Source organism: Hordeum vulgare, chromosome 5H, assembly GCF_904849725.1.
Source record: "Hordeum vulgare subsp. vulgare chromosome 5H, MorexV3_pseudomolecules_assembly, whole genome shotgun sequence".
NCBI classification, from domain to species: Eukaryota; Viridiplantae; Streptophyta; class Magnoliopsida; order Poales; family Poaceae; genus Hordeum; species Hordeum vulgare.
In genome coordinates, this window is record NC_058522.1 from 411988214 (window position 1) to 412005633 (window position 17420).

General features: G+C 44.0%; 1 long non-coding RNA gene across 2 annotated transcripts; it reads left to right on the forward strand.

The window, feature by feature from the left end:
* Nucleotides 1–2096: 2096 nt before the first annotated feature.
* Nucleotides 2097–3828, forward strand: LOC123395883. 2 transcript variants are annotated; one of them, XR_006609850.1, is made up of 3 exons: nucleotides 2146–2582; nucleotides 2755–3066; nucleotides 3146–3828. It is a non-coding gene; the product is annotated as an uncharacterized LOC123395883 (long non-coding RNA). The 2 variants fall into 2 exon arrangements; XR_006609849.1 differs by having other exon boundaries at nucleotides 2097–3066.
* The last annotated feature ends 13592 nt before the right edge of the window (nucleotides 3829–17420 follow it).

Sequence of the window (17420 nt, forward strand, 5' to 3'; positions counted from 1 at the left end):
TAAAAATAAAACAATGGTTGTTAGCACAAGTTTTTTTAACAAGTACAAAGAAGCACCATTAGTTAGAAAAGCACCACAATGTTTAGCATAAGAGATATAATATACCAGAACCAATCAACACAATCGATGTAGAAACTCAGAGGTTTCCATCGTCTAGGGATTAAACATGAACTTTAATCTCTAGAAGGCACCGACATGAGCCTGAAAGATCAACATTTAAAATTTAACATACAAGAATCTTCTAGCATCCAGATAGGATAAGTTCTACAGTGGAAGTATCCATCGTAGGAGCTGAACACCATTGTGTAACTACTAATAACAGTTTTGAATGCAAATAACTTCAGAGTGTCGTGAACATTTCATGTACCATCTTCTAACATAGCCATGTTTATATTGATGGCAGTTGAACCTAGATGTGAAAGCCCACAAGAAAGTTAATAAGTAAATAAATTGCACAGTTGAAATTCGTTCGGGTATAAGATATACCTTTAAAAATACAAGTCGACCAAAATAGATAACAAAAATGACCCTTATAACAAGTGCATAGTGGATGATGTATGAAAGATGATTATTATCCAACAAATAGGCCCTTCTATGTATAAATCAAGTATTGTATCAAAGGCATCTATTTTCATTCAGTCTAGCTGCCACCACGCGATTCAACGGTTGCCAACCCGCCCCCAGTTTGAAGCCTGCTTTGCTTACCCCCCCCCCCCCCCCCATCTTCTGTTTCTCCAATTTGCTCCTACGGACCACCTCAAGGTGTGTCGTTTGTACTGTACTACTACCTGATAGAGGCTAATTAAGTACTTCCTCCATTCCTAAATATAAGTTTTTTATAAATTTCACTACAGACTATATGCGAGTAAAATGAGTGAATTGACATTATAAAGTATGTCTATATACATCCGTAATTAGTTCCTAGTGGAATCTCTAAAAATACATATATTTAGGAACAGAGGGAGTAGTAGCGGCAGTAAGAATGCAACGTGAGTGCACCTTATCCATATTACAGATGACGAAGGCGAGGGAGGTTGCGTCGATGAGCCTGGACCGCTCTAGTAGCCCCTCCCAGGGCGACACCGCAGCTCTAGCGCCCCGTTCACCACCGCCAACTCCTCCTACTCAACATTCTCCGCGTGTAAATCCCCTCCTCCCTTCTTCTCCATGCAACCTCTAGGACCACATAGCACTTCTCCACGGCGCATGCGGACTCTCCCCCAACCCCCACGTTACCGGAGGATAACTGCCTCACGGTTTGGTGCCTTCGATGCGGTAGGATCACAGCGCACGACCGTGGAGAAGGACGAGGTCAACAGAGCACCATTGTGATGATGTCTCACCAAAGAGGCGAGATATAGGGATTTGGTGAGGGGCGAAGGAGCCGAGGCGCCGCAAGCACGAAGCACTGTGCATCCTTACTCGTGTCGGTGAACAGCTGCATCGCGAAGATGTCGTCGGAGGAGGGGAGGAGGCGGCTTGCACAAGATAGAAGGGAATCAGTTAGAGTAGAATCTACTTGTCTAGTACGATAGCTCAAACTTCAGACATAGTAAGGGCCATTTGATAGTATTAACTGGTACAAATATATTGACAAGAGAATGAACAATAAAGAACTCACAACACGAAAATTACAGAAAATTACCATGATCTTAACAAAGCTAAACCTAATATCTTAAGTAAATTCTCCCCATGTGGTTGTAAATTGATTGTACTAGCATGCAAATTGACATATGTTAAAAGAGAAAGCATGTATATAAACACAAACGTAGTAGAGAAATTATAAGTTCAGATTCATACACTGGATGTAGATGTAATGATAGCCACTGATTACAATTTGTCCAAAAGTAGTGCAACGCATATGTTTGTATTTATAGTAGAGTTGACAAGAAATATGGACAACTCTTATTAGTGTCACAACATTAGATTAATCAGCCATTGCTCAAGAGCTTTGAATGTAAGATTAGTTCCAGCTGCGGCAAGATAGCGACGAGACGATGTGAGCCCACGGCTGATGCCGAAGTGTCAACTACTGGGCTTCATCAGTATTGCCTGCGTGCTTACTCCAAGACAGTTCAGAAAATTGATGGAAAACATCACAACGACCCTGTTTAGTTTAGCTCTTGTAGTTGGATTCCGCTGCTGGAAAGCTGAATCATAACCAAAGGGCAAAACTATCGGCTGGATTACATCGAAGCGCAGCCAAAAATATGCCTACGAGAGAAATCAACCACGGAGGTGCTTTCCTGGCTTCAACTGCGTGGCTCTTCTAACATACCCGTAAAGTTCGGCTGAAATTACCCACCTTTGCCATATAATCGATCCACATGACCAGGCCCGATTCACCCTGCTCGACAGAACTCACCCTCGTCACCTCCTTCTCTAGTGATTAGGGTTCCCCACGCCGCCGCCAGGTGCTCGTCGTCCCGGTCGATGCGCCACCGGCGCCTCCGCCTCCGCCCCCGCCCCCATCCGCTGTCGTGATCCCTCGCGCCATGGATCTCGCACCCCTCCTCGCGTCGGTCGCCGACCTCCTCATGTCATCGATCTCGCATCCCCCGTGCTCTTGTTCTCTTAGGCAGGTGAGCCCCATGATCCCCGTCGAGCCCTGCCTCCCTTCTCCTCTTTACTGCTGGTCATGCTCGGCTGCTATTGGTGGACTGGTGGTCATGTTCTCTTATTTGGCAGAAAAATGTGCATTAACAAGTGTTTGGTAATTATCTTATTTTCTTGAAACCATTGTTGTGAATTTAGATGGAAAAGGAAAAGGAAAATTGGGATGCACATCACATAACTGTTTTTTGTGATATATGCAAAGAAGAGGTGGAGAAAGGTAATAGGCCAAAGGGATGTTTGAACCGTAGAGGGTACAAACATGTTGAAGTGAAGTTCTTTGACAGGGTTGGGAAAAGATGTACTCAAATTAAGTTCAAAAACAAATGGGACATGTTGAAGAGGCAATATATACAGTTCATGGTATTGAAAAATCACGCAACGGGGCTAGGTTGAGATGATGTGAAGAAAACTATCGCAGCCAAAGATGATTGGTGGAATGTTCATCTTAAGGTATGTAGTATCATTTATTTTGTTGTATCATTTTGTTTGTGCTATTTCTAACATATTATGCTATATTTTGTTTGTTTAGAAATATCCTAAGCATGCAAAGTATATAAAAAAGGGGTGGCCAACTTGGAATCAATGCATGTCATGTTCGCCAAGGCACATGTCACCGGAGAAACATCATCTATTCCTGGGAAGATGTCGGACATAGCAAATGATGATGATATGCTTGATGCTGGAGCGGAGTCCGAGGATGATGCAAAGGCGGGAAAGGAGGTTAGAGTTTCACAAAATGAGTGCAAGTTAGCAAAGGAGGACAAGGTCTCTCCAAAAAACGTGAAGCGCAAAGCCAAGTTCATGTTCATTGACGAGTCAGCTAAAGAGGACAAGAACCCATTTCTACGTGAGTACATGGCAACAATTGGGAATATAAACTCGGAGATAGCATAAACTCATGCTCCAACAAGTGGTGTTCCTACTATGAAGGAAGTTCTGACTTTGATGAAGGAGTGTGGGGCTGAGGAGGGAACTCCTTTATATTTCACAGCCACCGACCTTGTCCTCCAACCCAACTATAGAGAGTTATTCATGTTGATTGAAACAAAATAGGGGAGGCTTGATTGTCTCAATAGGAAACATGAACAAATGAACAAATAGTACTCCACTACCTTGTCCTCCAAACAAACCATGTTTGAACTATTTGTATGAACACGTGTCTTTATGATGTAATGAAACATATCTATGTTATTGCTGCCACGTTTATGTGAATTCTTGTTGCCATGTTTGTGCGAATTCTTGCTATCATATGTGACGAAACATATCTACTTTATTGTTGCCATATTTAATAATGTTGCTCTCATTTTTATATGCTTTTGCTGCCATATTTAACAATGTTGTTGCCCATTTTTCATATGTTTTTACTGCCATATTTAATAATGTTGCTGCACAATTTTTATATGTTCTTGTTGCCATGTTTAATAATGTTTCTACCCATTTTTGTAGATGAATGAAGTGGCCTCTCATGCTTGGTCTTCCTAGCATAAGGTACAAAATCATGAGCATCCTGGTGTCAAATCAAGAAATTGGATCATACTTCTTAACGCGCTTCAGCTTTTTATTACTCACTCAATGCATGAGCGTGAATCATGAATATAGCCTAAAGGTGGAATAGAATATGGTGGTAGGTTTCAAAGGGGTAAAAGTGAAGAAGAAAGTCTTGCGTCAACTCGGCGTATCAATGGGCTATGGAGATGCCCATCAATAGATATCAATGCGAGGAGTAGGGATTGCCATGCAACGGATGCACTAAGATCTATAAGATTATGAAAGCTCTATATGAAAACTAAATGGGTGTGCATCAAACTGTGACTTCTCCATGGCTTATACTACTGATACAATCGATAGTTTCATCAAAAAGAGCAAAACAATGCATCAAAAACAGAATATGTCAAAAACAGGACAGTCTAGTAATCTGAACATCGACCATACTTATGTAACTTTACAAACTCTGAAAATTTAATAAGAAATAAACAAATTGCAAAGAATTATTGTGTTAAAATTTCAGAAAAGTTTGACATTCCAGTAAAAAAGGTAAATTCACGCACTACAGCCAAACTTTCTATTTTTGCACCGCACATACCAAGAAGCAATCTAATCATCCTAAAGGAAAATCTTGACACATTATTTTTTATATTACAATGGATTTTCGCAAGTGTATAATTATTTCTGTCAGTAAGTATTGAAAAAAATCTACATTGCTTCCATGAGCATGAACATCGGTGTTCAAGGTCGACCCTCACGTCTCCAATGCATAACCTTCCAATCGCTTCTCTTTTTGGAAACGTTTTAAGTTCCCCTCTATATTTTTTTATTTTAAAAATTTATAAAAGCAAACAACAGAAATAAATGACTCTTTAAGAGTTTCGGGTTGTCTCCCTGGCAGTGCTTTCTTTAAAGCCATTAAGCTAGGCATATAGTGTTCAAGTAATTGATCCACCCGTATCTCAAGGTATATCAAAGCCAATTTTAATTAAGAATGATTTGTAATTAAGTAGTGAGAATAAAGTGATATATATATCATGTGACAACAAAGTCTAACTCTCTTCTTATGCATTGGCATGTCATAAAAGAACAATTCATTCACACAAAGTAAAGGCCAATACATAGCATAAGTAGTTTCTTACAATTTTTTCGTATTGGAAACATAGAGAGATGAAGATTTGGTTCCTCTCTCATAATAATTGCAAGTAGGAGTAGAAACCACATGCATATTATATTCATCAAAATAATCATGTGTAGTGGTAAAATGCAACCATAAATATAATCCTTAATAAGTGCAAACTTCTCTGATATGGTGTAGTTGGGAGAATTCAAAAATATAATAGGACTATCATGTGTGGGTGCAATAGCAACAATTTCATGCTTAACATAAGTAACTATAGCAAGTTTATATCCATAAAAATAAATCATATTAGCATCATGGCCAGAAGCATAGCAAGTATCAAGTTCATGAAAAAGGGATATTTCAAATGAATCCAAGGAATCATAGCAATCATGTCAGGTCCCTAGCTACCCTTTGAAGTCTAGCAAGATTGTGCTCATGTTTAATATTGCATCTAAAAGTGAAAATGGAAATCAAAGAGAAAAACTCTAGTAACTCCATATTCAACTCAATTCAAAATTGTGATAAATCAATGAACTCAAAATGGCCTTCATAAAAGTTCATCATTTTTGATAAATATTGGAAATAACAATTCAGGGTTGAAACTTATTTTTACAAAACATTTGGCTTTTGATTTAAATATTAAAAGCTACTGAAATCACCCAAACATATGATATCAAATATTTCAGAGTTTCATAAAATGTTGAATCTTTTATATGGGTTGGGAATATTCCAAATAACACCCCAGAGTATATTCACTATTTTAGAAATAGTTTGGAGCCAAAAATAAAATCAAACAAATGTCAGAAAGTTTAAAACAGAAATCAGAAAAGAAAGGAAATGGAAAAATCCTAGCTAGCGCTTACCTTGGCCCAGCCCATCTCCCTCGCTGTCGTCTTCCTCGCGCCAGTAGGCAGCAGGAGGTGGCCGCCGCTCTCTCCGGCGCGGCCACGCACCTGGGTGCCTGCCTGGCCTCCCCGTCACGCTGGCAGCGAAGGGATACCCTCCCGTGACCCATTCCAGCTCTCTCCCTCTCCCCATTCGCTCTCCTGCCTCTCTTCCCTCGGCCGCCATTAGAGCTGAGCCTGAGCTCGAGCTCACCGTCGTTCCTGGCCACCTCAAGCCTCCCAGAGCAGACCGTTCGCTCTGCCTTGTCGAGCACGTCGTCCCTGCCAAAGGAAGCAAGCCCTCGAGCCATGCATCGCCCTGACGCAATCGTCTTCCTCCTCGGATCCCCGAAGCTCGTCGTCGTCGTTCTCCCTCTCCAGGTCGTCCCCGAGCCCGCTCTCGACGTCTCTGCATCCCATGTGAGCTCAGGATGGTTTCCCCCCTCTTTTCCCCTTCGATCCCGTGACCTAGCGCCCGATTCCACCGGAGCCCGACGAAATCCGCCACGGGAGCTCGTCGTCGGTGATGTTCTGATGATCGGTTGCTCGATCCGAGGCTACCATCAGCTTCAGCTCGGCGAGTAGGTGTCCTAGGAGCCCAGCCACGCGTGTGTTAAGCCCCGGAGCAGTGACTCCGATGTTGCCCGAGCTCCGGCAGCCGCCGAGCTCGTCGCCGGTGTCATCTCCGGCTGTTTCAACCCCCAAGACTTGCAAAAGTGGATGCGCGGATCAGTGGCCATTCCTCTGGTGCCATCCGCCGCTCATTTGGTCGTCGGAGGTGCATTTCCGATGCCCTCCGCTGTCCCTTGAGCCACCGGCGGCTCAAAGCCGGTGGATTTGACCCCCAGCGCCGGTGGGTTGACTCCCCTGAGTCTATGATAGGTGGGGCCAGCCCCTGGTTAAATAAAACTAACTTAAAAAGAATTGAAGAAAATGTTAATTACTAAAAAGACACTGGCATGTGGGCCAGCCCGTGTTAACTAACAAATTAATTTAAAGTTTAATTAAAATCTGGCCACAGTCACTGACCAGTGGGCCCCACTGGTCAGGTTTGAGTTTCAACGGCCAGATTGACCCGCTGATGTCATGTTGATGCAGTAATACTAATTCTGTTTTATATTCATTCCAGAATAAGTGTAAAACTTTGGAAATTCATAGAAAATTGAATATAACTCCAAATTTGACAAATAATATATGCAAATTGATCAGAAAAAATCAATGAACACAATGGTGCTACTTTCATGCATAACAAACAAAGTTATGAAACGGCATCAGGTCAAATCAATTAAATGAATATGACAAATATACTATTTCAACTAATATTTTAATTTGAATTTAAATCAGCATCCACCCAAAGGTTTGATAGACACCCTAGCTCATGCTACATTTCATTTCATGCCATGATCATGCATCATATTGTTGCATATGAATGTTATTGATTGTCGTTATTGTTTCGATAGGCTCTGCCCTTCCGGATACGTCTGAATAAACGACCGACGGATTTAATCCCTCTCCTAAGAAACAAGGCAAGCACCCTTTTGATCATCCTGATATAATCCCATGATCTTGCTCCTGCTCCCACTTATTGCATTAGAACAAAATATTTCAATTGTTTTACTTCGATAGTTGAACCTATTCCTTTGCATGACCTGTCATTGTCACAGTAAATAGCCAAACCTTGCAACCTAGCATACCTGGTAGTTGCTTGAGCCATGATGTGCCTTTTCCTGCTATGCTTGTTATGCCTAGAGTTGTGTTAGGTCTGTTTCATCTGGGTGATGAACATGAATGGATGAATGTGTTCTAATGACAAAGTATAAGTGTGGAACCTGATTTGGTAAAGGTACCGATGAAAGGCTATGTAGGAGTACATGGTGGGTTGTTTCATTGGAACCTCCTTAGGAACTGAGTTCCGTGTATGTAATCCAAGACTAGTTACTACCACATGTTGGGCCCTGAAATATGACCCTCTCGACTTATTAATTGCCTAGTACTCGGTCCAGGAGTTGCAAGTAGTTTCTGGTGTTTATAGTCATGCTGGAAGCCGTGCATAGTGCTGACCTTAGAGGTGGGCTATGATGCGGTAGGCAGTGGCATGGTGTAACAAGTGGCACCCGGATGGTGGGCTTGGGAACCCTGCGCACATTGTTTGGGGCCGTGGCGGAAACCTCGGCCGGACTTCCGTGCGGGTTACTCTCAAACAGGCGATAAACCTGGACTAGGTATTAGCGTGGTTAATGGTCGTGGCCGACTCCCTCGCTGGGCTTCCACTTGAAGGTTGCTGAGGTGCATGACGTGCACATGGCGATAAGTGGCCAGAGCGTGTGTGAAGAAGTACACCCCTGCAGGGTTATGATCTATTCGAATAGCCGCGTCCGCGGATATGGTCTACTTGGAGACATATGTTGGTCATAGACAACTTTAATGGCTACTCATAAAAGTATCAAGATAAGCGTGAGTATCATGTATGGCATTTCCGTAGGGAGACGGAAAGGAGTTCATGATAGTGTATTGTTGTGGTGGTAGTGGACTCGTGTACGACTTATCAAAGTTGTTTAAAACTATTTAAATTGTAGTTTAGTCTAGCCAAGAGTCAAAGCTGGCTTGCCGCATGAAACACCACAATCCCTTTATTGATACATGTGCATGAGTAGATAGATCTGTTCTAAAGTCTTGCTGAGTACTTTTGTACTCATGTTTGCTTAATAACTGTTGCAGAGGATACCCACGAGCCAACAGGTGGGTTCTATCTAGACATCGATGATGACGAGTAGTTGGTGTCCCAGCTACGACCTGGCCCCTTTCAGAAGGGATATGTAGATAGTCAGGCTTTGTGCCTTTTCCTTTCAATTGTTTGTACTCAGACAGCTTTTATGCTGCCGCTTGGTTTGTATGACTCTGCTTGTATGACTTGAGTGTCAGGTCATGTGACCCCTACCTGTATGAACATATTATGCAAGACTCTTTCGAGTCTTCTAAATAAATGTTGTGATGTTGTATGGTTATGTTGTGATGCCATTGTTGTATCTATGCATATCGAGTATGTCATGCGTACGTGTGATGCACTATGATATGTATGGGATTCGACACCTAGTCGTATGCCCTTAGTAGCTCTCTATATAGAGAAATGCCCCTTTGTGATTCCAACGAGCCTTGGTAGTTCGCTACTGCTCCGGACACATTGGTTGACCGGCATGTATCCTTCTTAGCTATTGTGTCTGCCCTACGGGGAAATGTCACGCGGTGTAATGGAGTCCTTGTAGCTTGCTACGACTCGTCTACACTTGCTGATGACCGACACCTGCTTTGCTGGGTTATGTATGTCTGTCTCTGTACACTTGAGCCACTTGAGTTTATGACTAGTTATCTCGACCCGGGTTCTTTGACATTGGAATGCTAGCGACACAAATGCATACGTGAGTCAAAAGGCGCAAACGGTCCCGGCTAAGGTAAGGTGGCAGTCGTGGGGTTAACCGTGCGTGAGACCGCAAAGATATGTGATGTGTTACAGGCTGGATTTTTATGGCTTAGGATCGGGGTCCCGACAGCGTTGGTACCAGAGCCTGACTGACTGTAGGATTACTTAGCCAAACTAGTCAAAGTTGAGTCTAGAAATGCTTTAGTTATATATAAGGGAATTGTTTGTGGAAGGGAATGCAAGTTTCTTGCTTCTCTTCTCAAGTCATTCTATTCTGGTCATCCTCGTCTTTTCTACGGGGATTAAGAACTAGGTTATCTTTCTATCTCTCAGGATCGCGTGTTACTATTCGGTAGATTGTAGGAAAACGGTTCGAGAGTTAATCCGAGTTTCTTTTGTTCCAAGGAAAAGAAAATAAGTTTTGATCACCATGGAATTGAACTTGATAGTTGAGTGGTTATGCTATCCTATCTGTTGTGGGTTGTCTCAAAATTGTTTTTGAGCATTTACAGTCGTTACGCTGCCCAATATTATCTCCGGAGCTCTAATGCCTTTTGCATTACTCTCTATTTCAGATGCCCGGCCGTCCTACTCGTCAGGTGGTCCGTCTGACTAGGTGCATTGATGTGTCGGGTCACACGGCCATGCTAGTCAGGATGATGTTAGTAGCCGGTTACCGCTGGTACCCAGAGTATACAGTGGAGGAGTAGTACCAGGATTTCAACCAGAGTCAGTACCTATGCACTGTTAGGGTATTCCCAGATTACCCTAGAGCCGAGGAGCCAATCCATTGGTCTTATGGATTGGGGGTTACTGTTGACATGGCGGTACAAGATGCTGCCTATTCAATGTTGACCATCATGAGAGCCAGGCATGCACTGCTGCAGAATTCAGAGTTCTGCTATGTTCCCGCTTCTCAACCAGGAGAAGAAGGATACCTCAGTGGGGTCTACTTTGATTCCTCTTTGGAGGATCCGCTGCTGCAGTCTACCGCTGAGATGTTAGAGAATAGAGACAGAGATGCTCGTGCCCTTCGTATGGAGCTCTATGCTACTCGTGCCCGCTTGTGGACAGCCCTGACACAGCTGGCACCTGTAGTTCAGACAGGTTATGGGGATATGGAGATGTTGAACCCCGTTAGGACTCATCTTCCAGCTCATGTTGACTGGCCTCCTATAGGAGGAGTCACCCCTCTTTGGGGACCTCTACTACCACCAGTCAGGGGACCAAGGCCACACCCGCGTCGCTACGGTTCTGAGGGGTCTCAGGCCCGAGTATTTCCTGATCCGCAGGTTGAGCTCCGAGGACATGGAGGCAACCTTTATGAGATGTTTTATGCGGATGCTTGAACCCGTGAGTGGTAGAGTAGTATGGTAGTAGTTGTACTTCCACAGTCCTGTGTGTCTTGTGGAGTATGACTATGTTGTGAGATGAGTTCCGGAGGCATAGATAAATAATGTATAGGAAGCTTGAAAAGCCTTTGATGAGTAATATCATCTTATCAGTAGTTTTCTCTTCAGTCTAAGATTGTACTGAACTATGTAATGTTGTGTATGAACCATGGTGTTTATATAGCAGTTTGCTTGTTACCATGCTGTTCGGATGTTCATTTCCGCATTCCATGTGTTCGGTGCATTCTTAATCCATAGTTAGTATTGATGTTGATTTAGTCTAAGCTGTGAGTTTGTTTGCCAGGATGGTGTTTACCAGGCAGAACCGTGCCCCTAGCCATGAGCAGGGAGAAGGTAGTCAGGCAGAACACGAGGAACTGCCTCACCCGCCTTCTCTGGTGGAGGTTATGCTCGAGGCGGAAAGAAACAAGCAAGAGACCAACCGTCTGCTAGAACGTATTGAGCAAAACACGGCTCGTCAGCCGCGAAATGACGCAGTGTCCCTCAATGACTTTGTCAAGCTGAATCCCCCGAAGTTCCATCACTCAGTCAATCCTCTCGACGCTGATGACTGGTTGTGCAGTATATCGCGCAAGATACGCTCTGCCAATGTTTCTGAGGCTGACAAGGTGACCTTTGCTGCGTATTTCCTGGAAGGCCCCGCCAATTTGTGGTGAGAGAATTTTGAAGCTATGCGTCCTGCCGGACGAGCAGCCACATGGGCAGATTTCAGTGCAGCCTTCCGTCTGCACCACATTCCAGAGGGTCTGATGGACTGTAAGAGAGAGGAATTATGTGCCTTCACCCAGGGAAAGTTGACCGTGGATGCTTATAGCCGTGAGTTCGGTAATCTCGCTCGCTACGCAACTGAAGATGTGTCAATTGATGCCAAGAAGCAAGCAAGATTCCGCAAGGGTTTGAGCCCCGAACTTCGTCGTGACCTGCGCCTTCACGAATGTACAAGTTTTCAAGCTCTTGTCAACAAGGCGATCAGTGCCGAGATGGGTCATACCGACTATGAAGCCACGAAGAAGCACTCCCGCGATTCGTGCTCCTCATCTGGTTCCACGTTTCCGAAACGGACGTTGTGGGTCCCGAATAGCTCCCTGCCGCCAAGATATACCCTGAGGCCATCCTATGTGGCGCCTGATGTGAACCAGACCAACCCTCCAACAAAGACCTATGGTGGTCCAGCTAACAATGCTGCACCACGTGCCAATCAGGTGATCTGTTATAAGTGTGGAGAACCAGGGCACTATTCACGAGAGTGTCCTTAGAATATAGCTGCCAAGCAACCTGGGAAGTCTGTTGGGCAAGGCAAGTCGGGCAAAGCTTATTATGTGAAGCGAACTCCTACGCGTGGCCGCGTGAATTATGTCTCAGCAGAAGAAGCTGCAGAGCATCCCGACAGCATTTTGGGTACGCTCCTTGTCAATCATCACCCAGCGTTTGTTCTTTTTGACACTGGGTCATCTCCTTCCTTCATTTCCGAAAGTTATGCACAGTTGCATAACATTTCCTTTTGTGATATGCCAATCCCATGAGTTGTCCAAACCACTGGTAGTAAATGGCAAACTTCTAGGATAAGCTATGACAATGAAATCCTAGTAGACAGGCTAGTTTTTCTAGCATCTTTGATAGCTCTTAAATCCTCAGATATCAATATCATTTTGGGTATGGACTGGATGTCAGCTCATTATGCCAAGATTGATACTCATACTAGAAATGTTCACCTTACCTATTCCTCGGGTGAGATAGTTAATGTCTCCACTCGAGTTGCCAAATGCCAACTCTATTCCCTCAATGCCAGTTTTCTTCCAAAACTTGAAGACATTCCGGTAGTCCGTGACTTCCCGGATGTTTTCCCAGAAGAACTGCTAGGAATTCCACCTGAGAGGGATGTAGAGTTTGTGATGGATCTTGTTCCAGGAACTGTCCCAATAGCCAGAAGACCTTATAAGATGGCACCCTTGGAGCTAGCCAAACTTAAGGAACAACTAGATGAGGCCTTGAATAAAGGTTTCATTCGTCCTAGCTCTTCTCATTGGGCTTGTCCCGTCCTCTTCGTCAAGAAGAAAGATGGAACAAACCTGATGGTTGTAGATTATCGAACAGTTAACCTGGTCACCGTAAAGAACAAGTATCCGCTCCCCAGGATCAACGATCTATATGATCAGCTCGCTGGATCCTCAGTCTTCTCCAAAATGGATTTGAGGTTGGGTTACCATCAAATCAAGATCAAGAACTGGGACATTCCAAAAACGGCTTTTGTTACTCGTTATGGCCAATACGAGTACACCGTCATGTCCTTCGGTTTAACCAATGCCCTAGCCACCTTCTCTCGCTTGATGAATTCAATCTTCATGGAGTATTTGGATAAATTCATCGTGGTATACCTCGATGATATTCTCATCTACTCGAAGAACGAACAAGAACATGTCGAGCATCTAAGGTTGGTATTGATGAAACTTCGAGAGCATCGCCTTTATGCCCAGTTTTAAAAATGTGAATTTTGGTTACCAGAAGTGACCTATCTGGGCCATGTAATCTCTGGTAAGGGTATTGCTGTCAATCCCGAGAGAGTTCAAGATGTCCTTGATTGGACTCAACCTGAATCGGTTAAGCAAGTTAGGAGTTTTCTTGGTCTAGCAAGCTATTGTCGTCGCTTTGTCGAGAACTTCTCCAAGGTTGCCAAGCCTCTAACTGAACTCCTCAAGAAAGATAAAAAATTCGAGTGGACACCACAGTGTGAGCATAGCTTTCAGGAACTGAAAAGACGCTTGACTTCCGCACCTGTGTTGCTGCTACCACCAGATTTCTCTAAGGACTTTGTTATCTATTGCGACGCCTCGCGACAAGGATTAGGTTGCATTCTCATGCATGATCATCATGTGATTGCATACGCATCTCGACAGTTGCGTCCACATGAGGATAATTATCCCACCCATGATCTTGAGCTTCCAGCTGTAGTCCATGCACTAAAAACCTGGCGACATTACCTTCTTGGTAATCGTTGCGAAATATTCACTGATCACCAAAGTCTGAAATATATCTTCCCCCAGCCGGATTTGAATCTCAGGCAAAGATGGTGGGTTGAGTTGATCACAGATTACGACTTAGGGATAACTTACACCCCGGGGAAGGCCAATGTCATGGCTGATGCACTAAGCCGTAAGTCTTATTGTAACAATCTGATGCTACAACGAGGTCAACCACATCCCTATGAGGAATTTAGGAAGTTAAACCTCCACATTGTTCCTCAAGGATTCCTTTCTAACCTGGTGGCGAAACCTACTCTTAGGGATCAAATCATAGCTGGCCAAAAACATGATAAGGGTATATCACGGATCAAGGAGAATATTCTTAGCGGAAACGCTAAGGAATTCTCCATAAATGATCAAGATGTTGTGCTTTTCCAGAACCGTCTAGTGGTTCCTAAGAATCCACATCTGAGGCAGCTGATCCTTAAGGAGGCTCATGATTCTCCTCTCACCATTCATCCTGGTAGTACTAAGATGTATCAGGACCTATGCGAGAGGTTTTGGTGGACTAGGATGAAGAGAGAAATCGTTGAGTTCGTTGCTAACTGCGACGTTTGTCGTCGAGTTAAGGCGGAACATCAAAGGCCTGCTGAGACCCTTCAACCCTTAGCTATTCCTGAATGGAAATGGGATAAAGTTAGTATGGATTTCATCACTGGATTTCCCAAGACCAAGAAAGGAAATAATGCTATCTTTGTGGTCATTGACCGTCTTTCCAAAGTAGCTCATTTTCTTCCAGTTCGTGAGAGTATAACAGCTAGCTAGCTAGCAGACTTATATATCTCTCGAATAGTGTCTCTTCATGGTGTTCCTTTGGAGATTAATTCAAATCATGGAAGTATTTTTACTTCTCGTTTCTGGGAAAGTTTTCAGAATTCCATGGGGACTCACCTATCTTTTAGCACTTCTTTCCATCCTCAATCAAGTGGTCAAGTAGAAAGAGTGAATCAAATCCTAGAGGATATGCTTCGAGCTTGTGTTATATCGTTCGGTATGAATTGGGAGAAATGCCTTCCATTCGCCGAATTTGCTTATAACAATAGTTATCAATCAAGCTTGGGCAAATCCCCTTTTGAAGTTCTCTATGGACGAAGATGTCGAACACCTCTTAATTGGTTTGCAGAAATCGGAGAGAGGCAACTCTTTAGTCTGGCTATGATCCAGGACGCAGAAGAGCAAGTTCGCATTATTCGTGAAAAGTTGAAAACAGCCCAATCTCGTCAAAAGAGCCAATATGATGGTCATCATAAGGCTGTGACCTTTCAAGTTGACGAGAAGGCTTACCTTCGGGTTACACCTTTGAAGGGTACCCATCGCTTCGGTATCAAAGGCAAATTGGCTCCTCGTTACATTGGTTCTTTTCGCATTCTTGCCAAACGAGGAGAAGTTGCCTACCAGTTGGAACTTCCTCCGCATCTTTCCAAGGTTCATGATGTTTTCCACGTCTCGCAACTCAGGCGTTGCTTTTCGGATCCTATCCGATGAAGTGGACCACGAATCGCTTGATCTCCAAGATAATCGTTCATACCGACAATACCCTGTTCGTATTCTTGATCGACCGCTTGAATAGACCACCTTCATAAATGTTCTACATAAGTTAGCCGCCATATCAAGCTTAGGATGCTGCAACCTTAACATTCTACCCTATCCAACCTAATAACTTGACTAGTTCTGGCACCAAGGTCTTAGATTGATGAGTCCCCGTGGCTCATCGATTCCTTCACAACACCAACAGGTTCGGGTACCCCAGAGACAGGTGATCCCGACGACACGCAGCTAGCGTGGCAGTACGATGAGGAGACCTACCGCCTGTACGTGAACTATCCAGAAGATTGAGGCATGGTCGTGATCGTGGGCCAGCAGGCAGGGTAGCATAGCCATTTCCCTTGTTTTGTAGTCCGTAGCGGAACTACTTCGATTGTATGCGTGATGTACTCTGATATATTTATGAGAAGGCAATTGAACCCCTGATTGTCTATCTATATTATTATGTATGTGTTGTGTTACCTTGTTTGCGAGACGCTTAGATGCGCTCCTTTCCAATTAGGGGCCTCGATCCCCAGATCGGAAAGGACCGCATCTTAGTCGTTACAAGTTGGTAATCAGAGCCTTATGACCATAGGAGCCTTTGTGTGATCGTACTTGGCCGAGTCGAGTCTAGAAAATGTTTTGAGTCTTAGTTATATCGAGAGTAGGATTCTTTTTTTCTCCTCTTCCATGCTCTGGTAAGGTTCCCGAACTAGGAAATCTTTATTCCACTCCTCTTCTCGCTCAAAAAACATTTTAGGATCACGCGAGTATTTGTGAAATCTATATGATTTCGATGTGACGGAGTCCTGTCTTGGTGCCTCTTGTCTGCTTTGATTTTCTTCCGGGGAGTTGAGCTCGAGGGGATTCTTGCGCACATCGCCATCATTCAGATTTCTGAGTATCTAAGAACGAAGGATGTTCGTAATTGCTTCAATACTGGTAGTGGCGAGATAACCCCGATGTCCCCAGTACTGGTGCAGATTGTTCGGGAGTACTGCCATACTTAGTATCATTGTGATCACGAGGGTCTGTTGTAGATGAAGGTCCGAGATGCTGGTTGTGTGTTCACGGATGTGATGCAGGTGACGGGTTAGTATAGGAGTTGTGTGATATTACTCCTTGTATCCGTGTACCAGATTGCATGACCAGTTATTTCGGGAATTCATAGGTGGGATATCAAGTAGTATCTTATAGGACTATCTTCCTACAGATGCATGATTGAGGTTGGGGAAATCTTGATCATATGTTAGTTCCGAGCAGTTCTAGCTCATACTTGTTTGCAGTGGTCTTAATCGGAATTTTGTCGTCCGTCACTTTGAGGAAGCATTCTTACTATTTTGTTCGAATGCAATTGCTTATTCCTGTTCAGCTATTCCTGTCTTTTGATTCAGCAATATCTTTAATTTATTCTATGGGCTAATATGTTGTCCGTCTTCAGGATGGCTCCACCAACTCGTCAGAACCCAGGGCGTGAGGATATGTCGCCTCCACCTCCTCCTCCGGAGAATCCTCCGCCGCTGCCTCCTCCTCCTGTAGAGGCCTGGCAAGCGATGATGGATGCTACTAATGCAAACACCCAGATGCTGCTACAGTTGTTGCAAGAGAGAGCCAATCAGCAGCAAGGCAATTTCCAGCATGGTGGCAATCAATTTGCCAATCTGAGTCAGTTCCTGTCGAACCAACCAAAGACTTTCACTTGTTGCGACCAGCCATTTGATGCAGAGGACTGGATCCGTGATATGAACAAGCATTTCGAGTGTAGCAATGTGCGTCCTGAGGATTTTTTCAAATTTGCAACGTTCCAGTTGAAGGGGCAGGCTTCTATATGGTGGCGGCAGCTGAAGGACTCCAGAGGCGCTAGGGTGATTTCTTGGGATGAGTTCTGTCGTGATTTCAGGTCCCACTACATTCCTTCCAGCTTTGTGGAGGAGA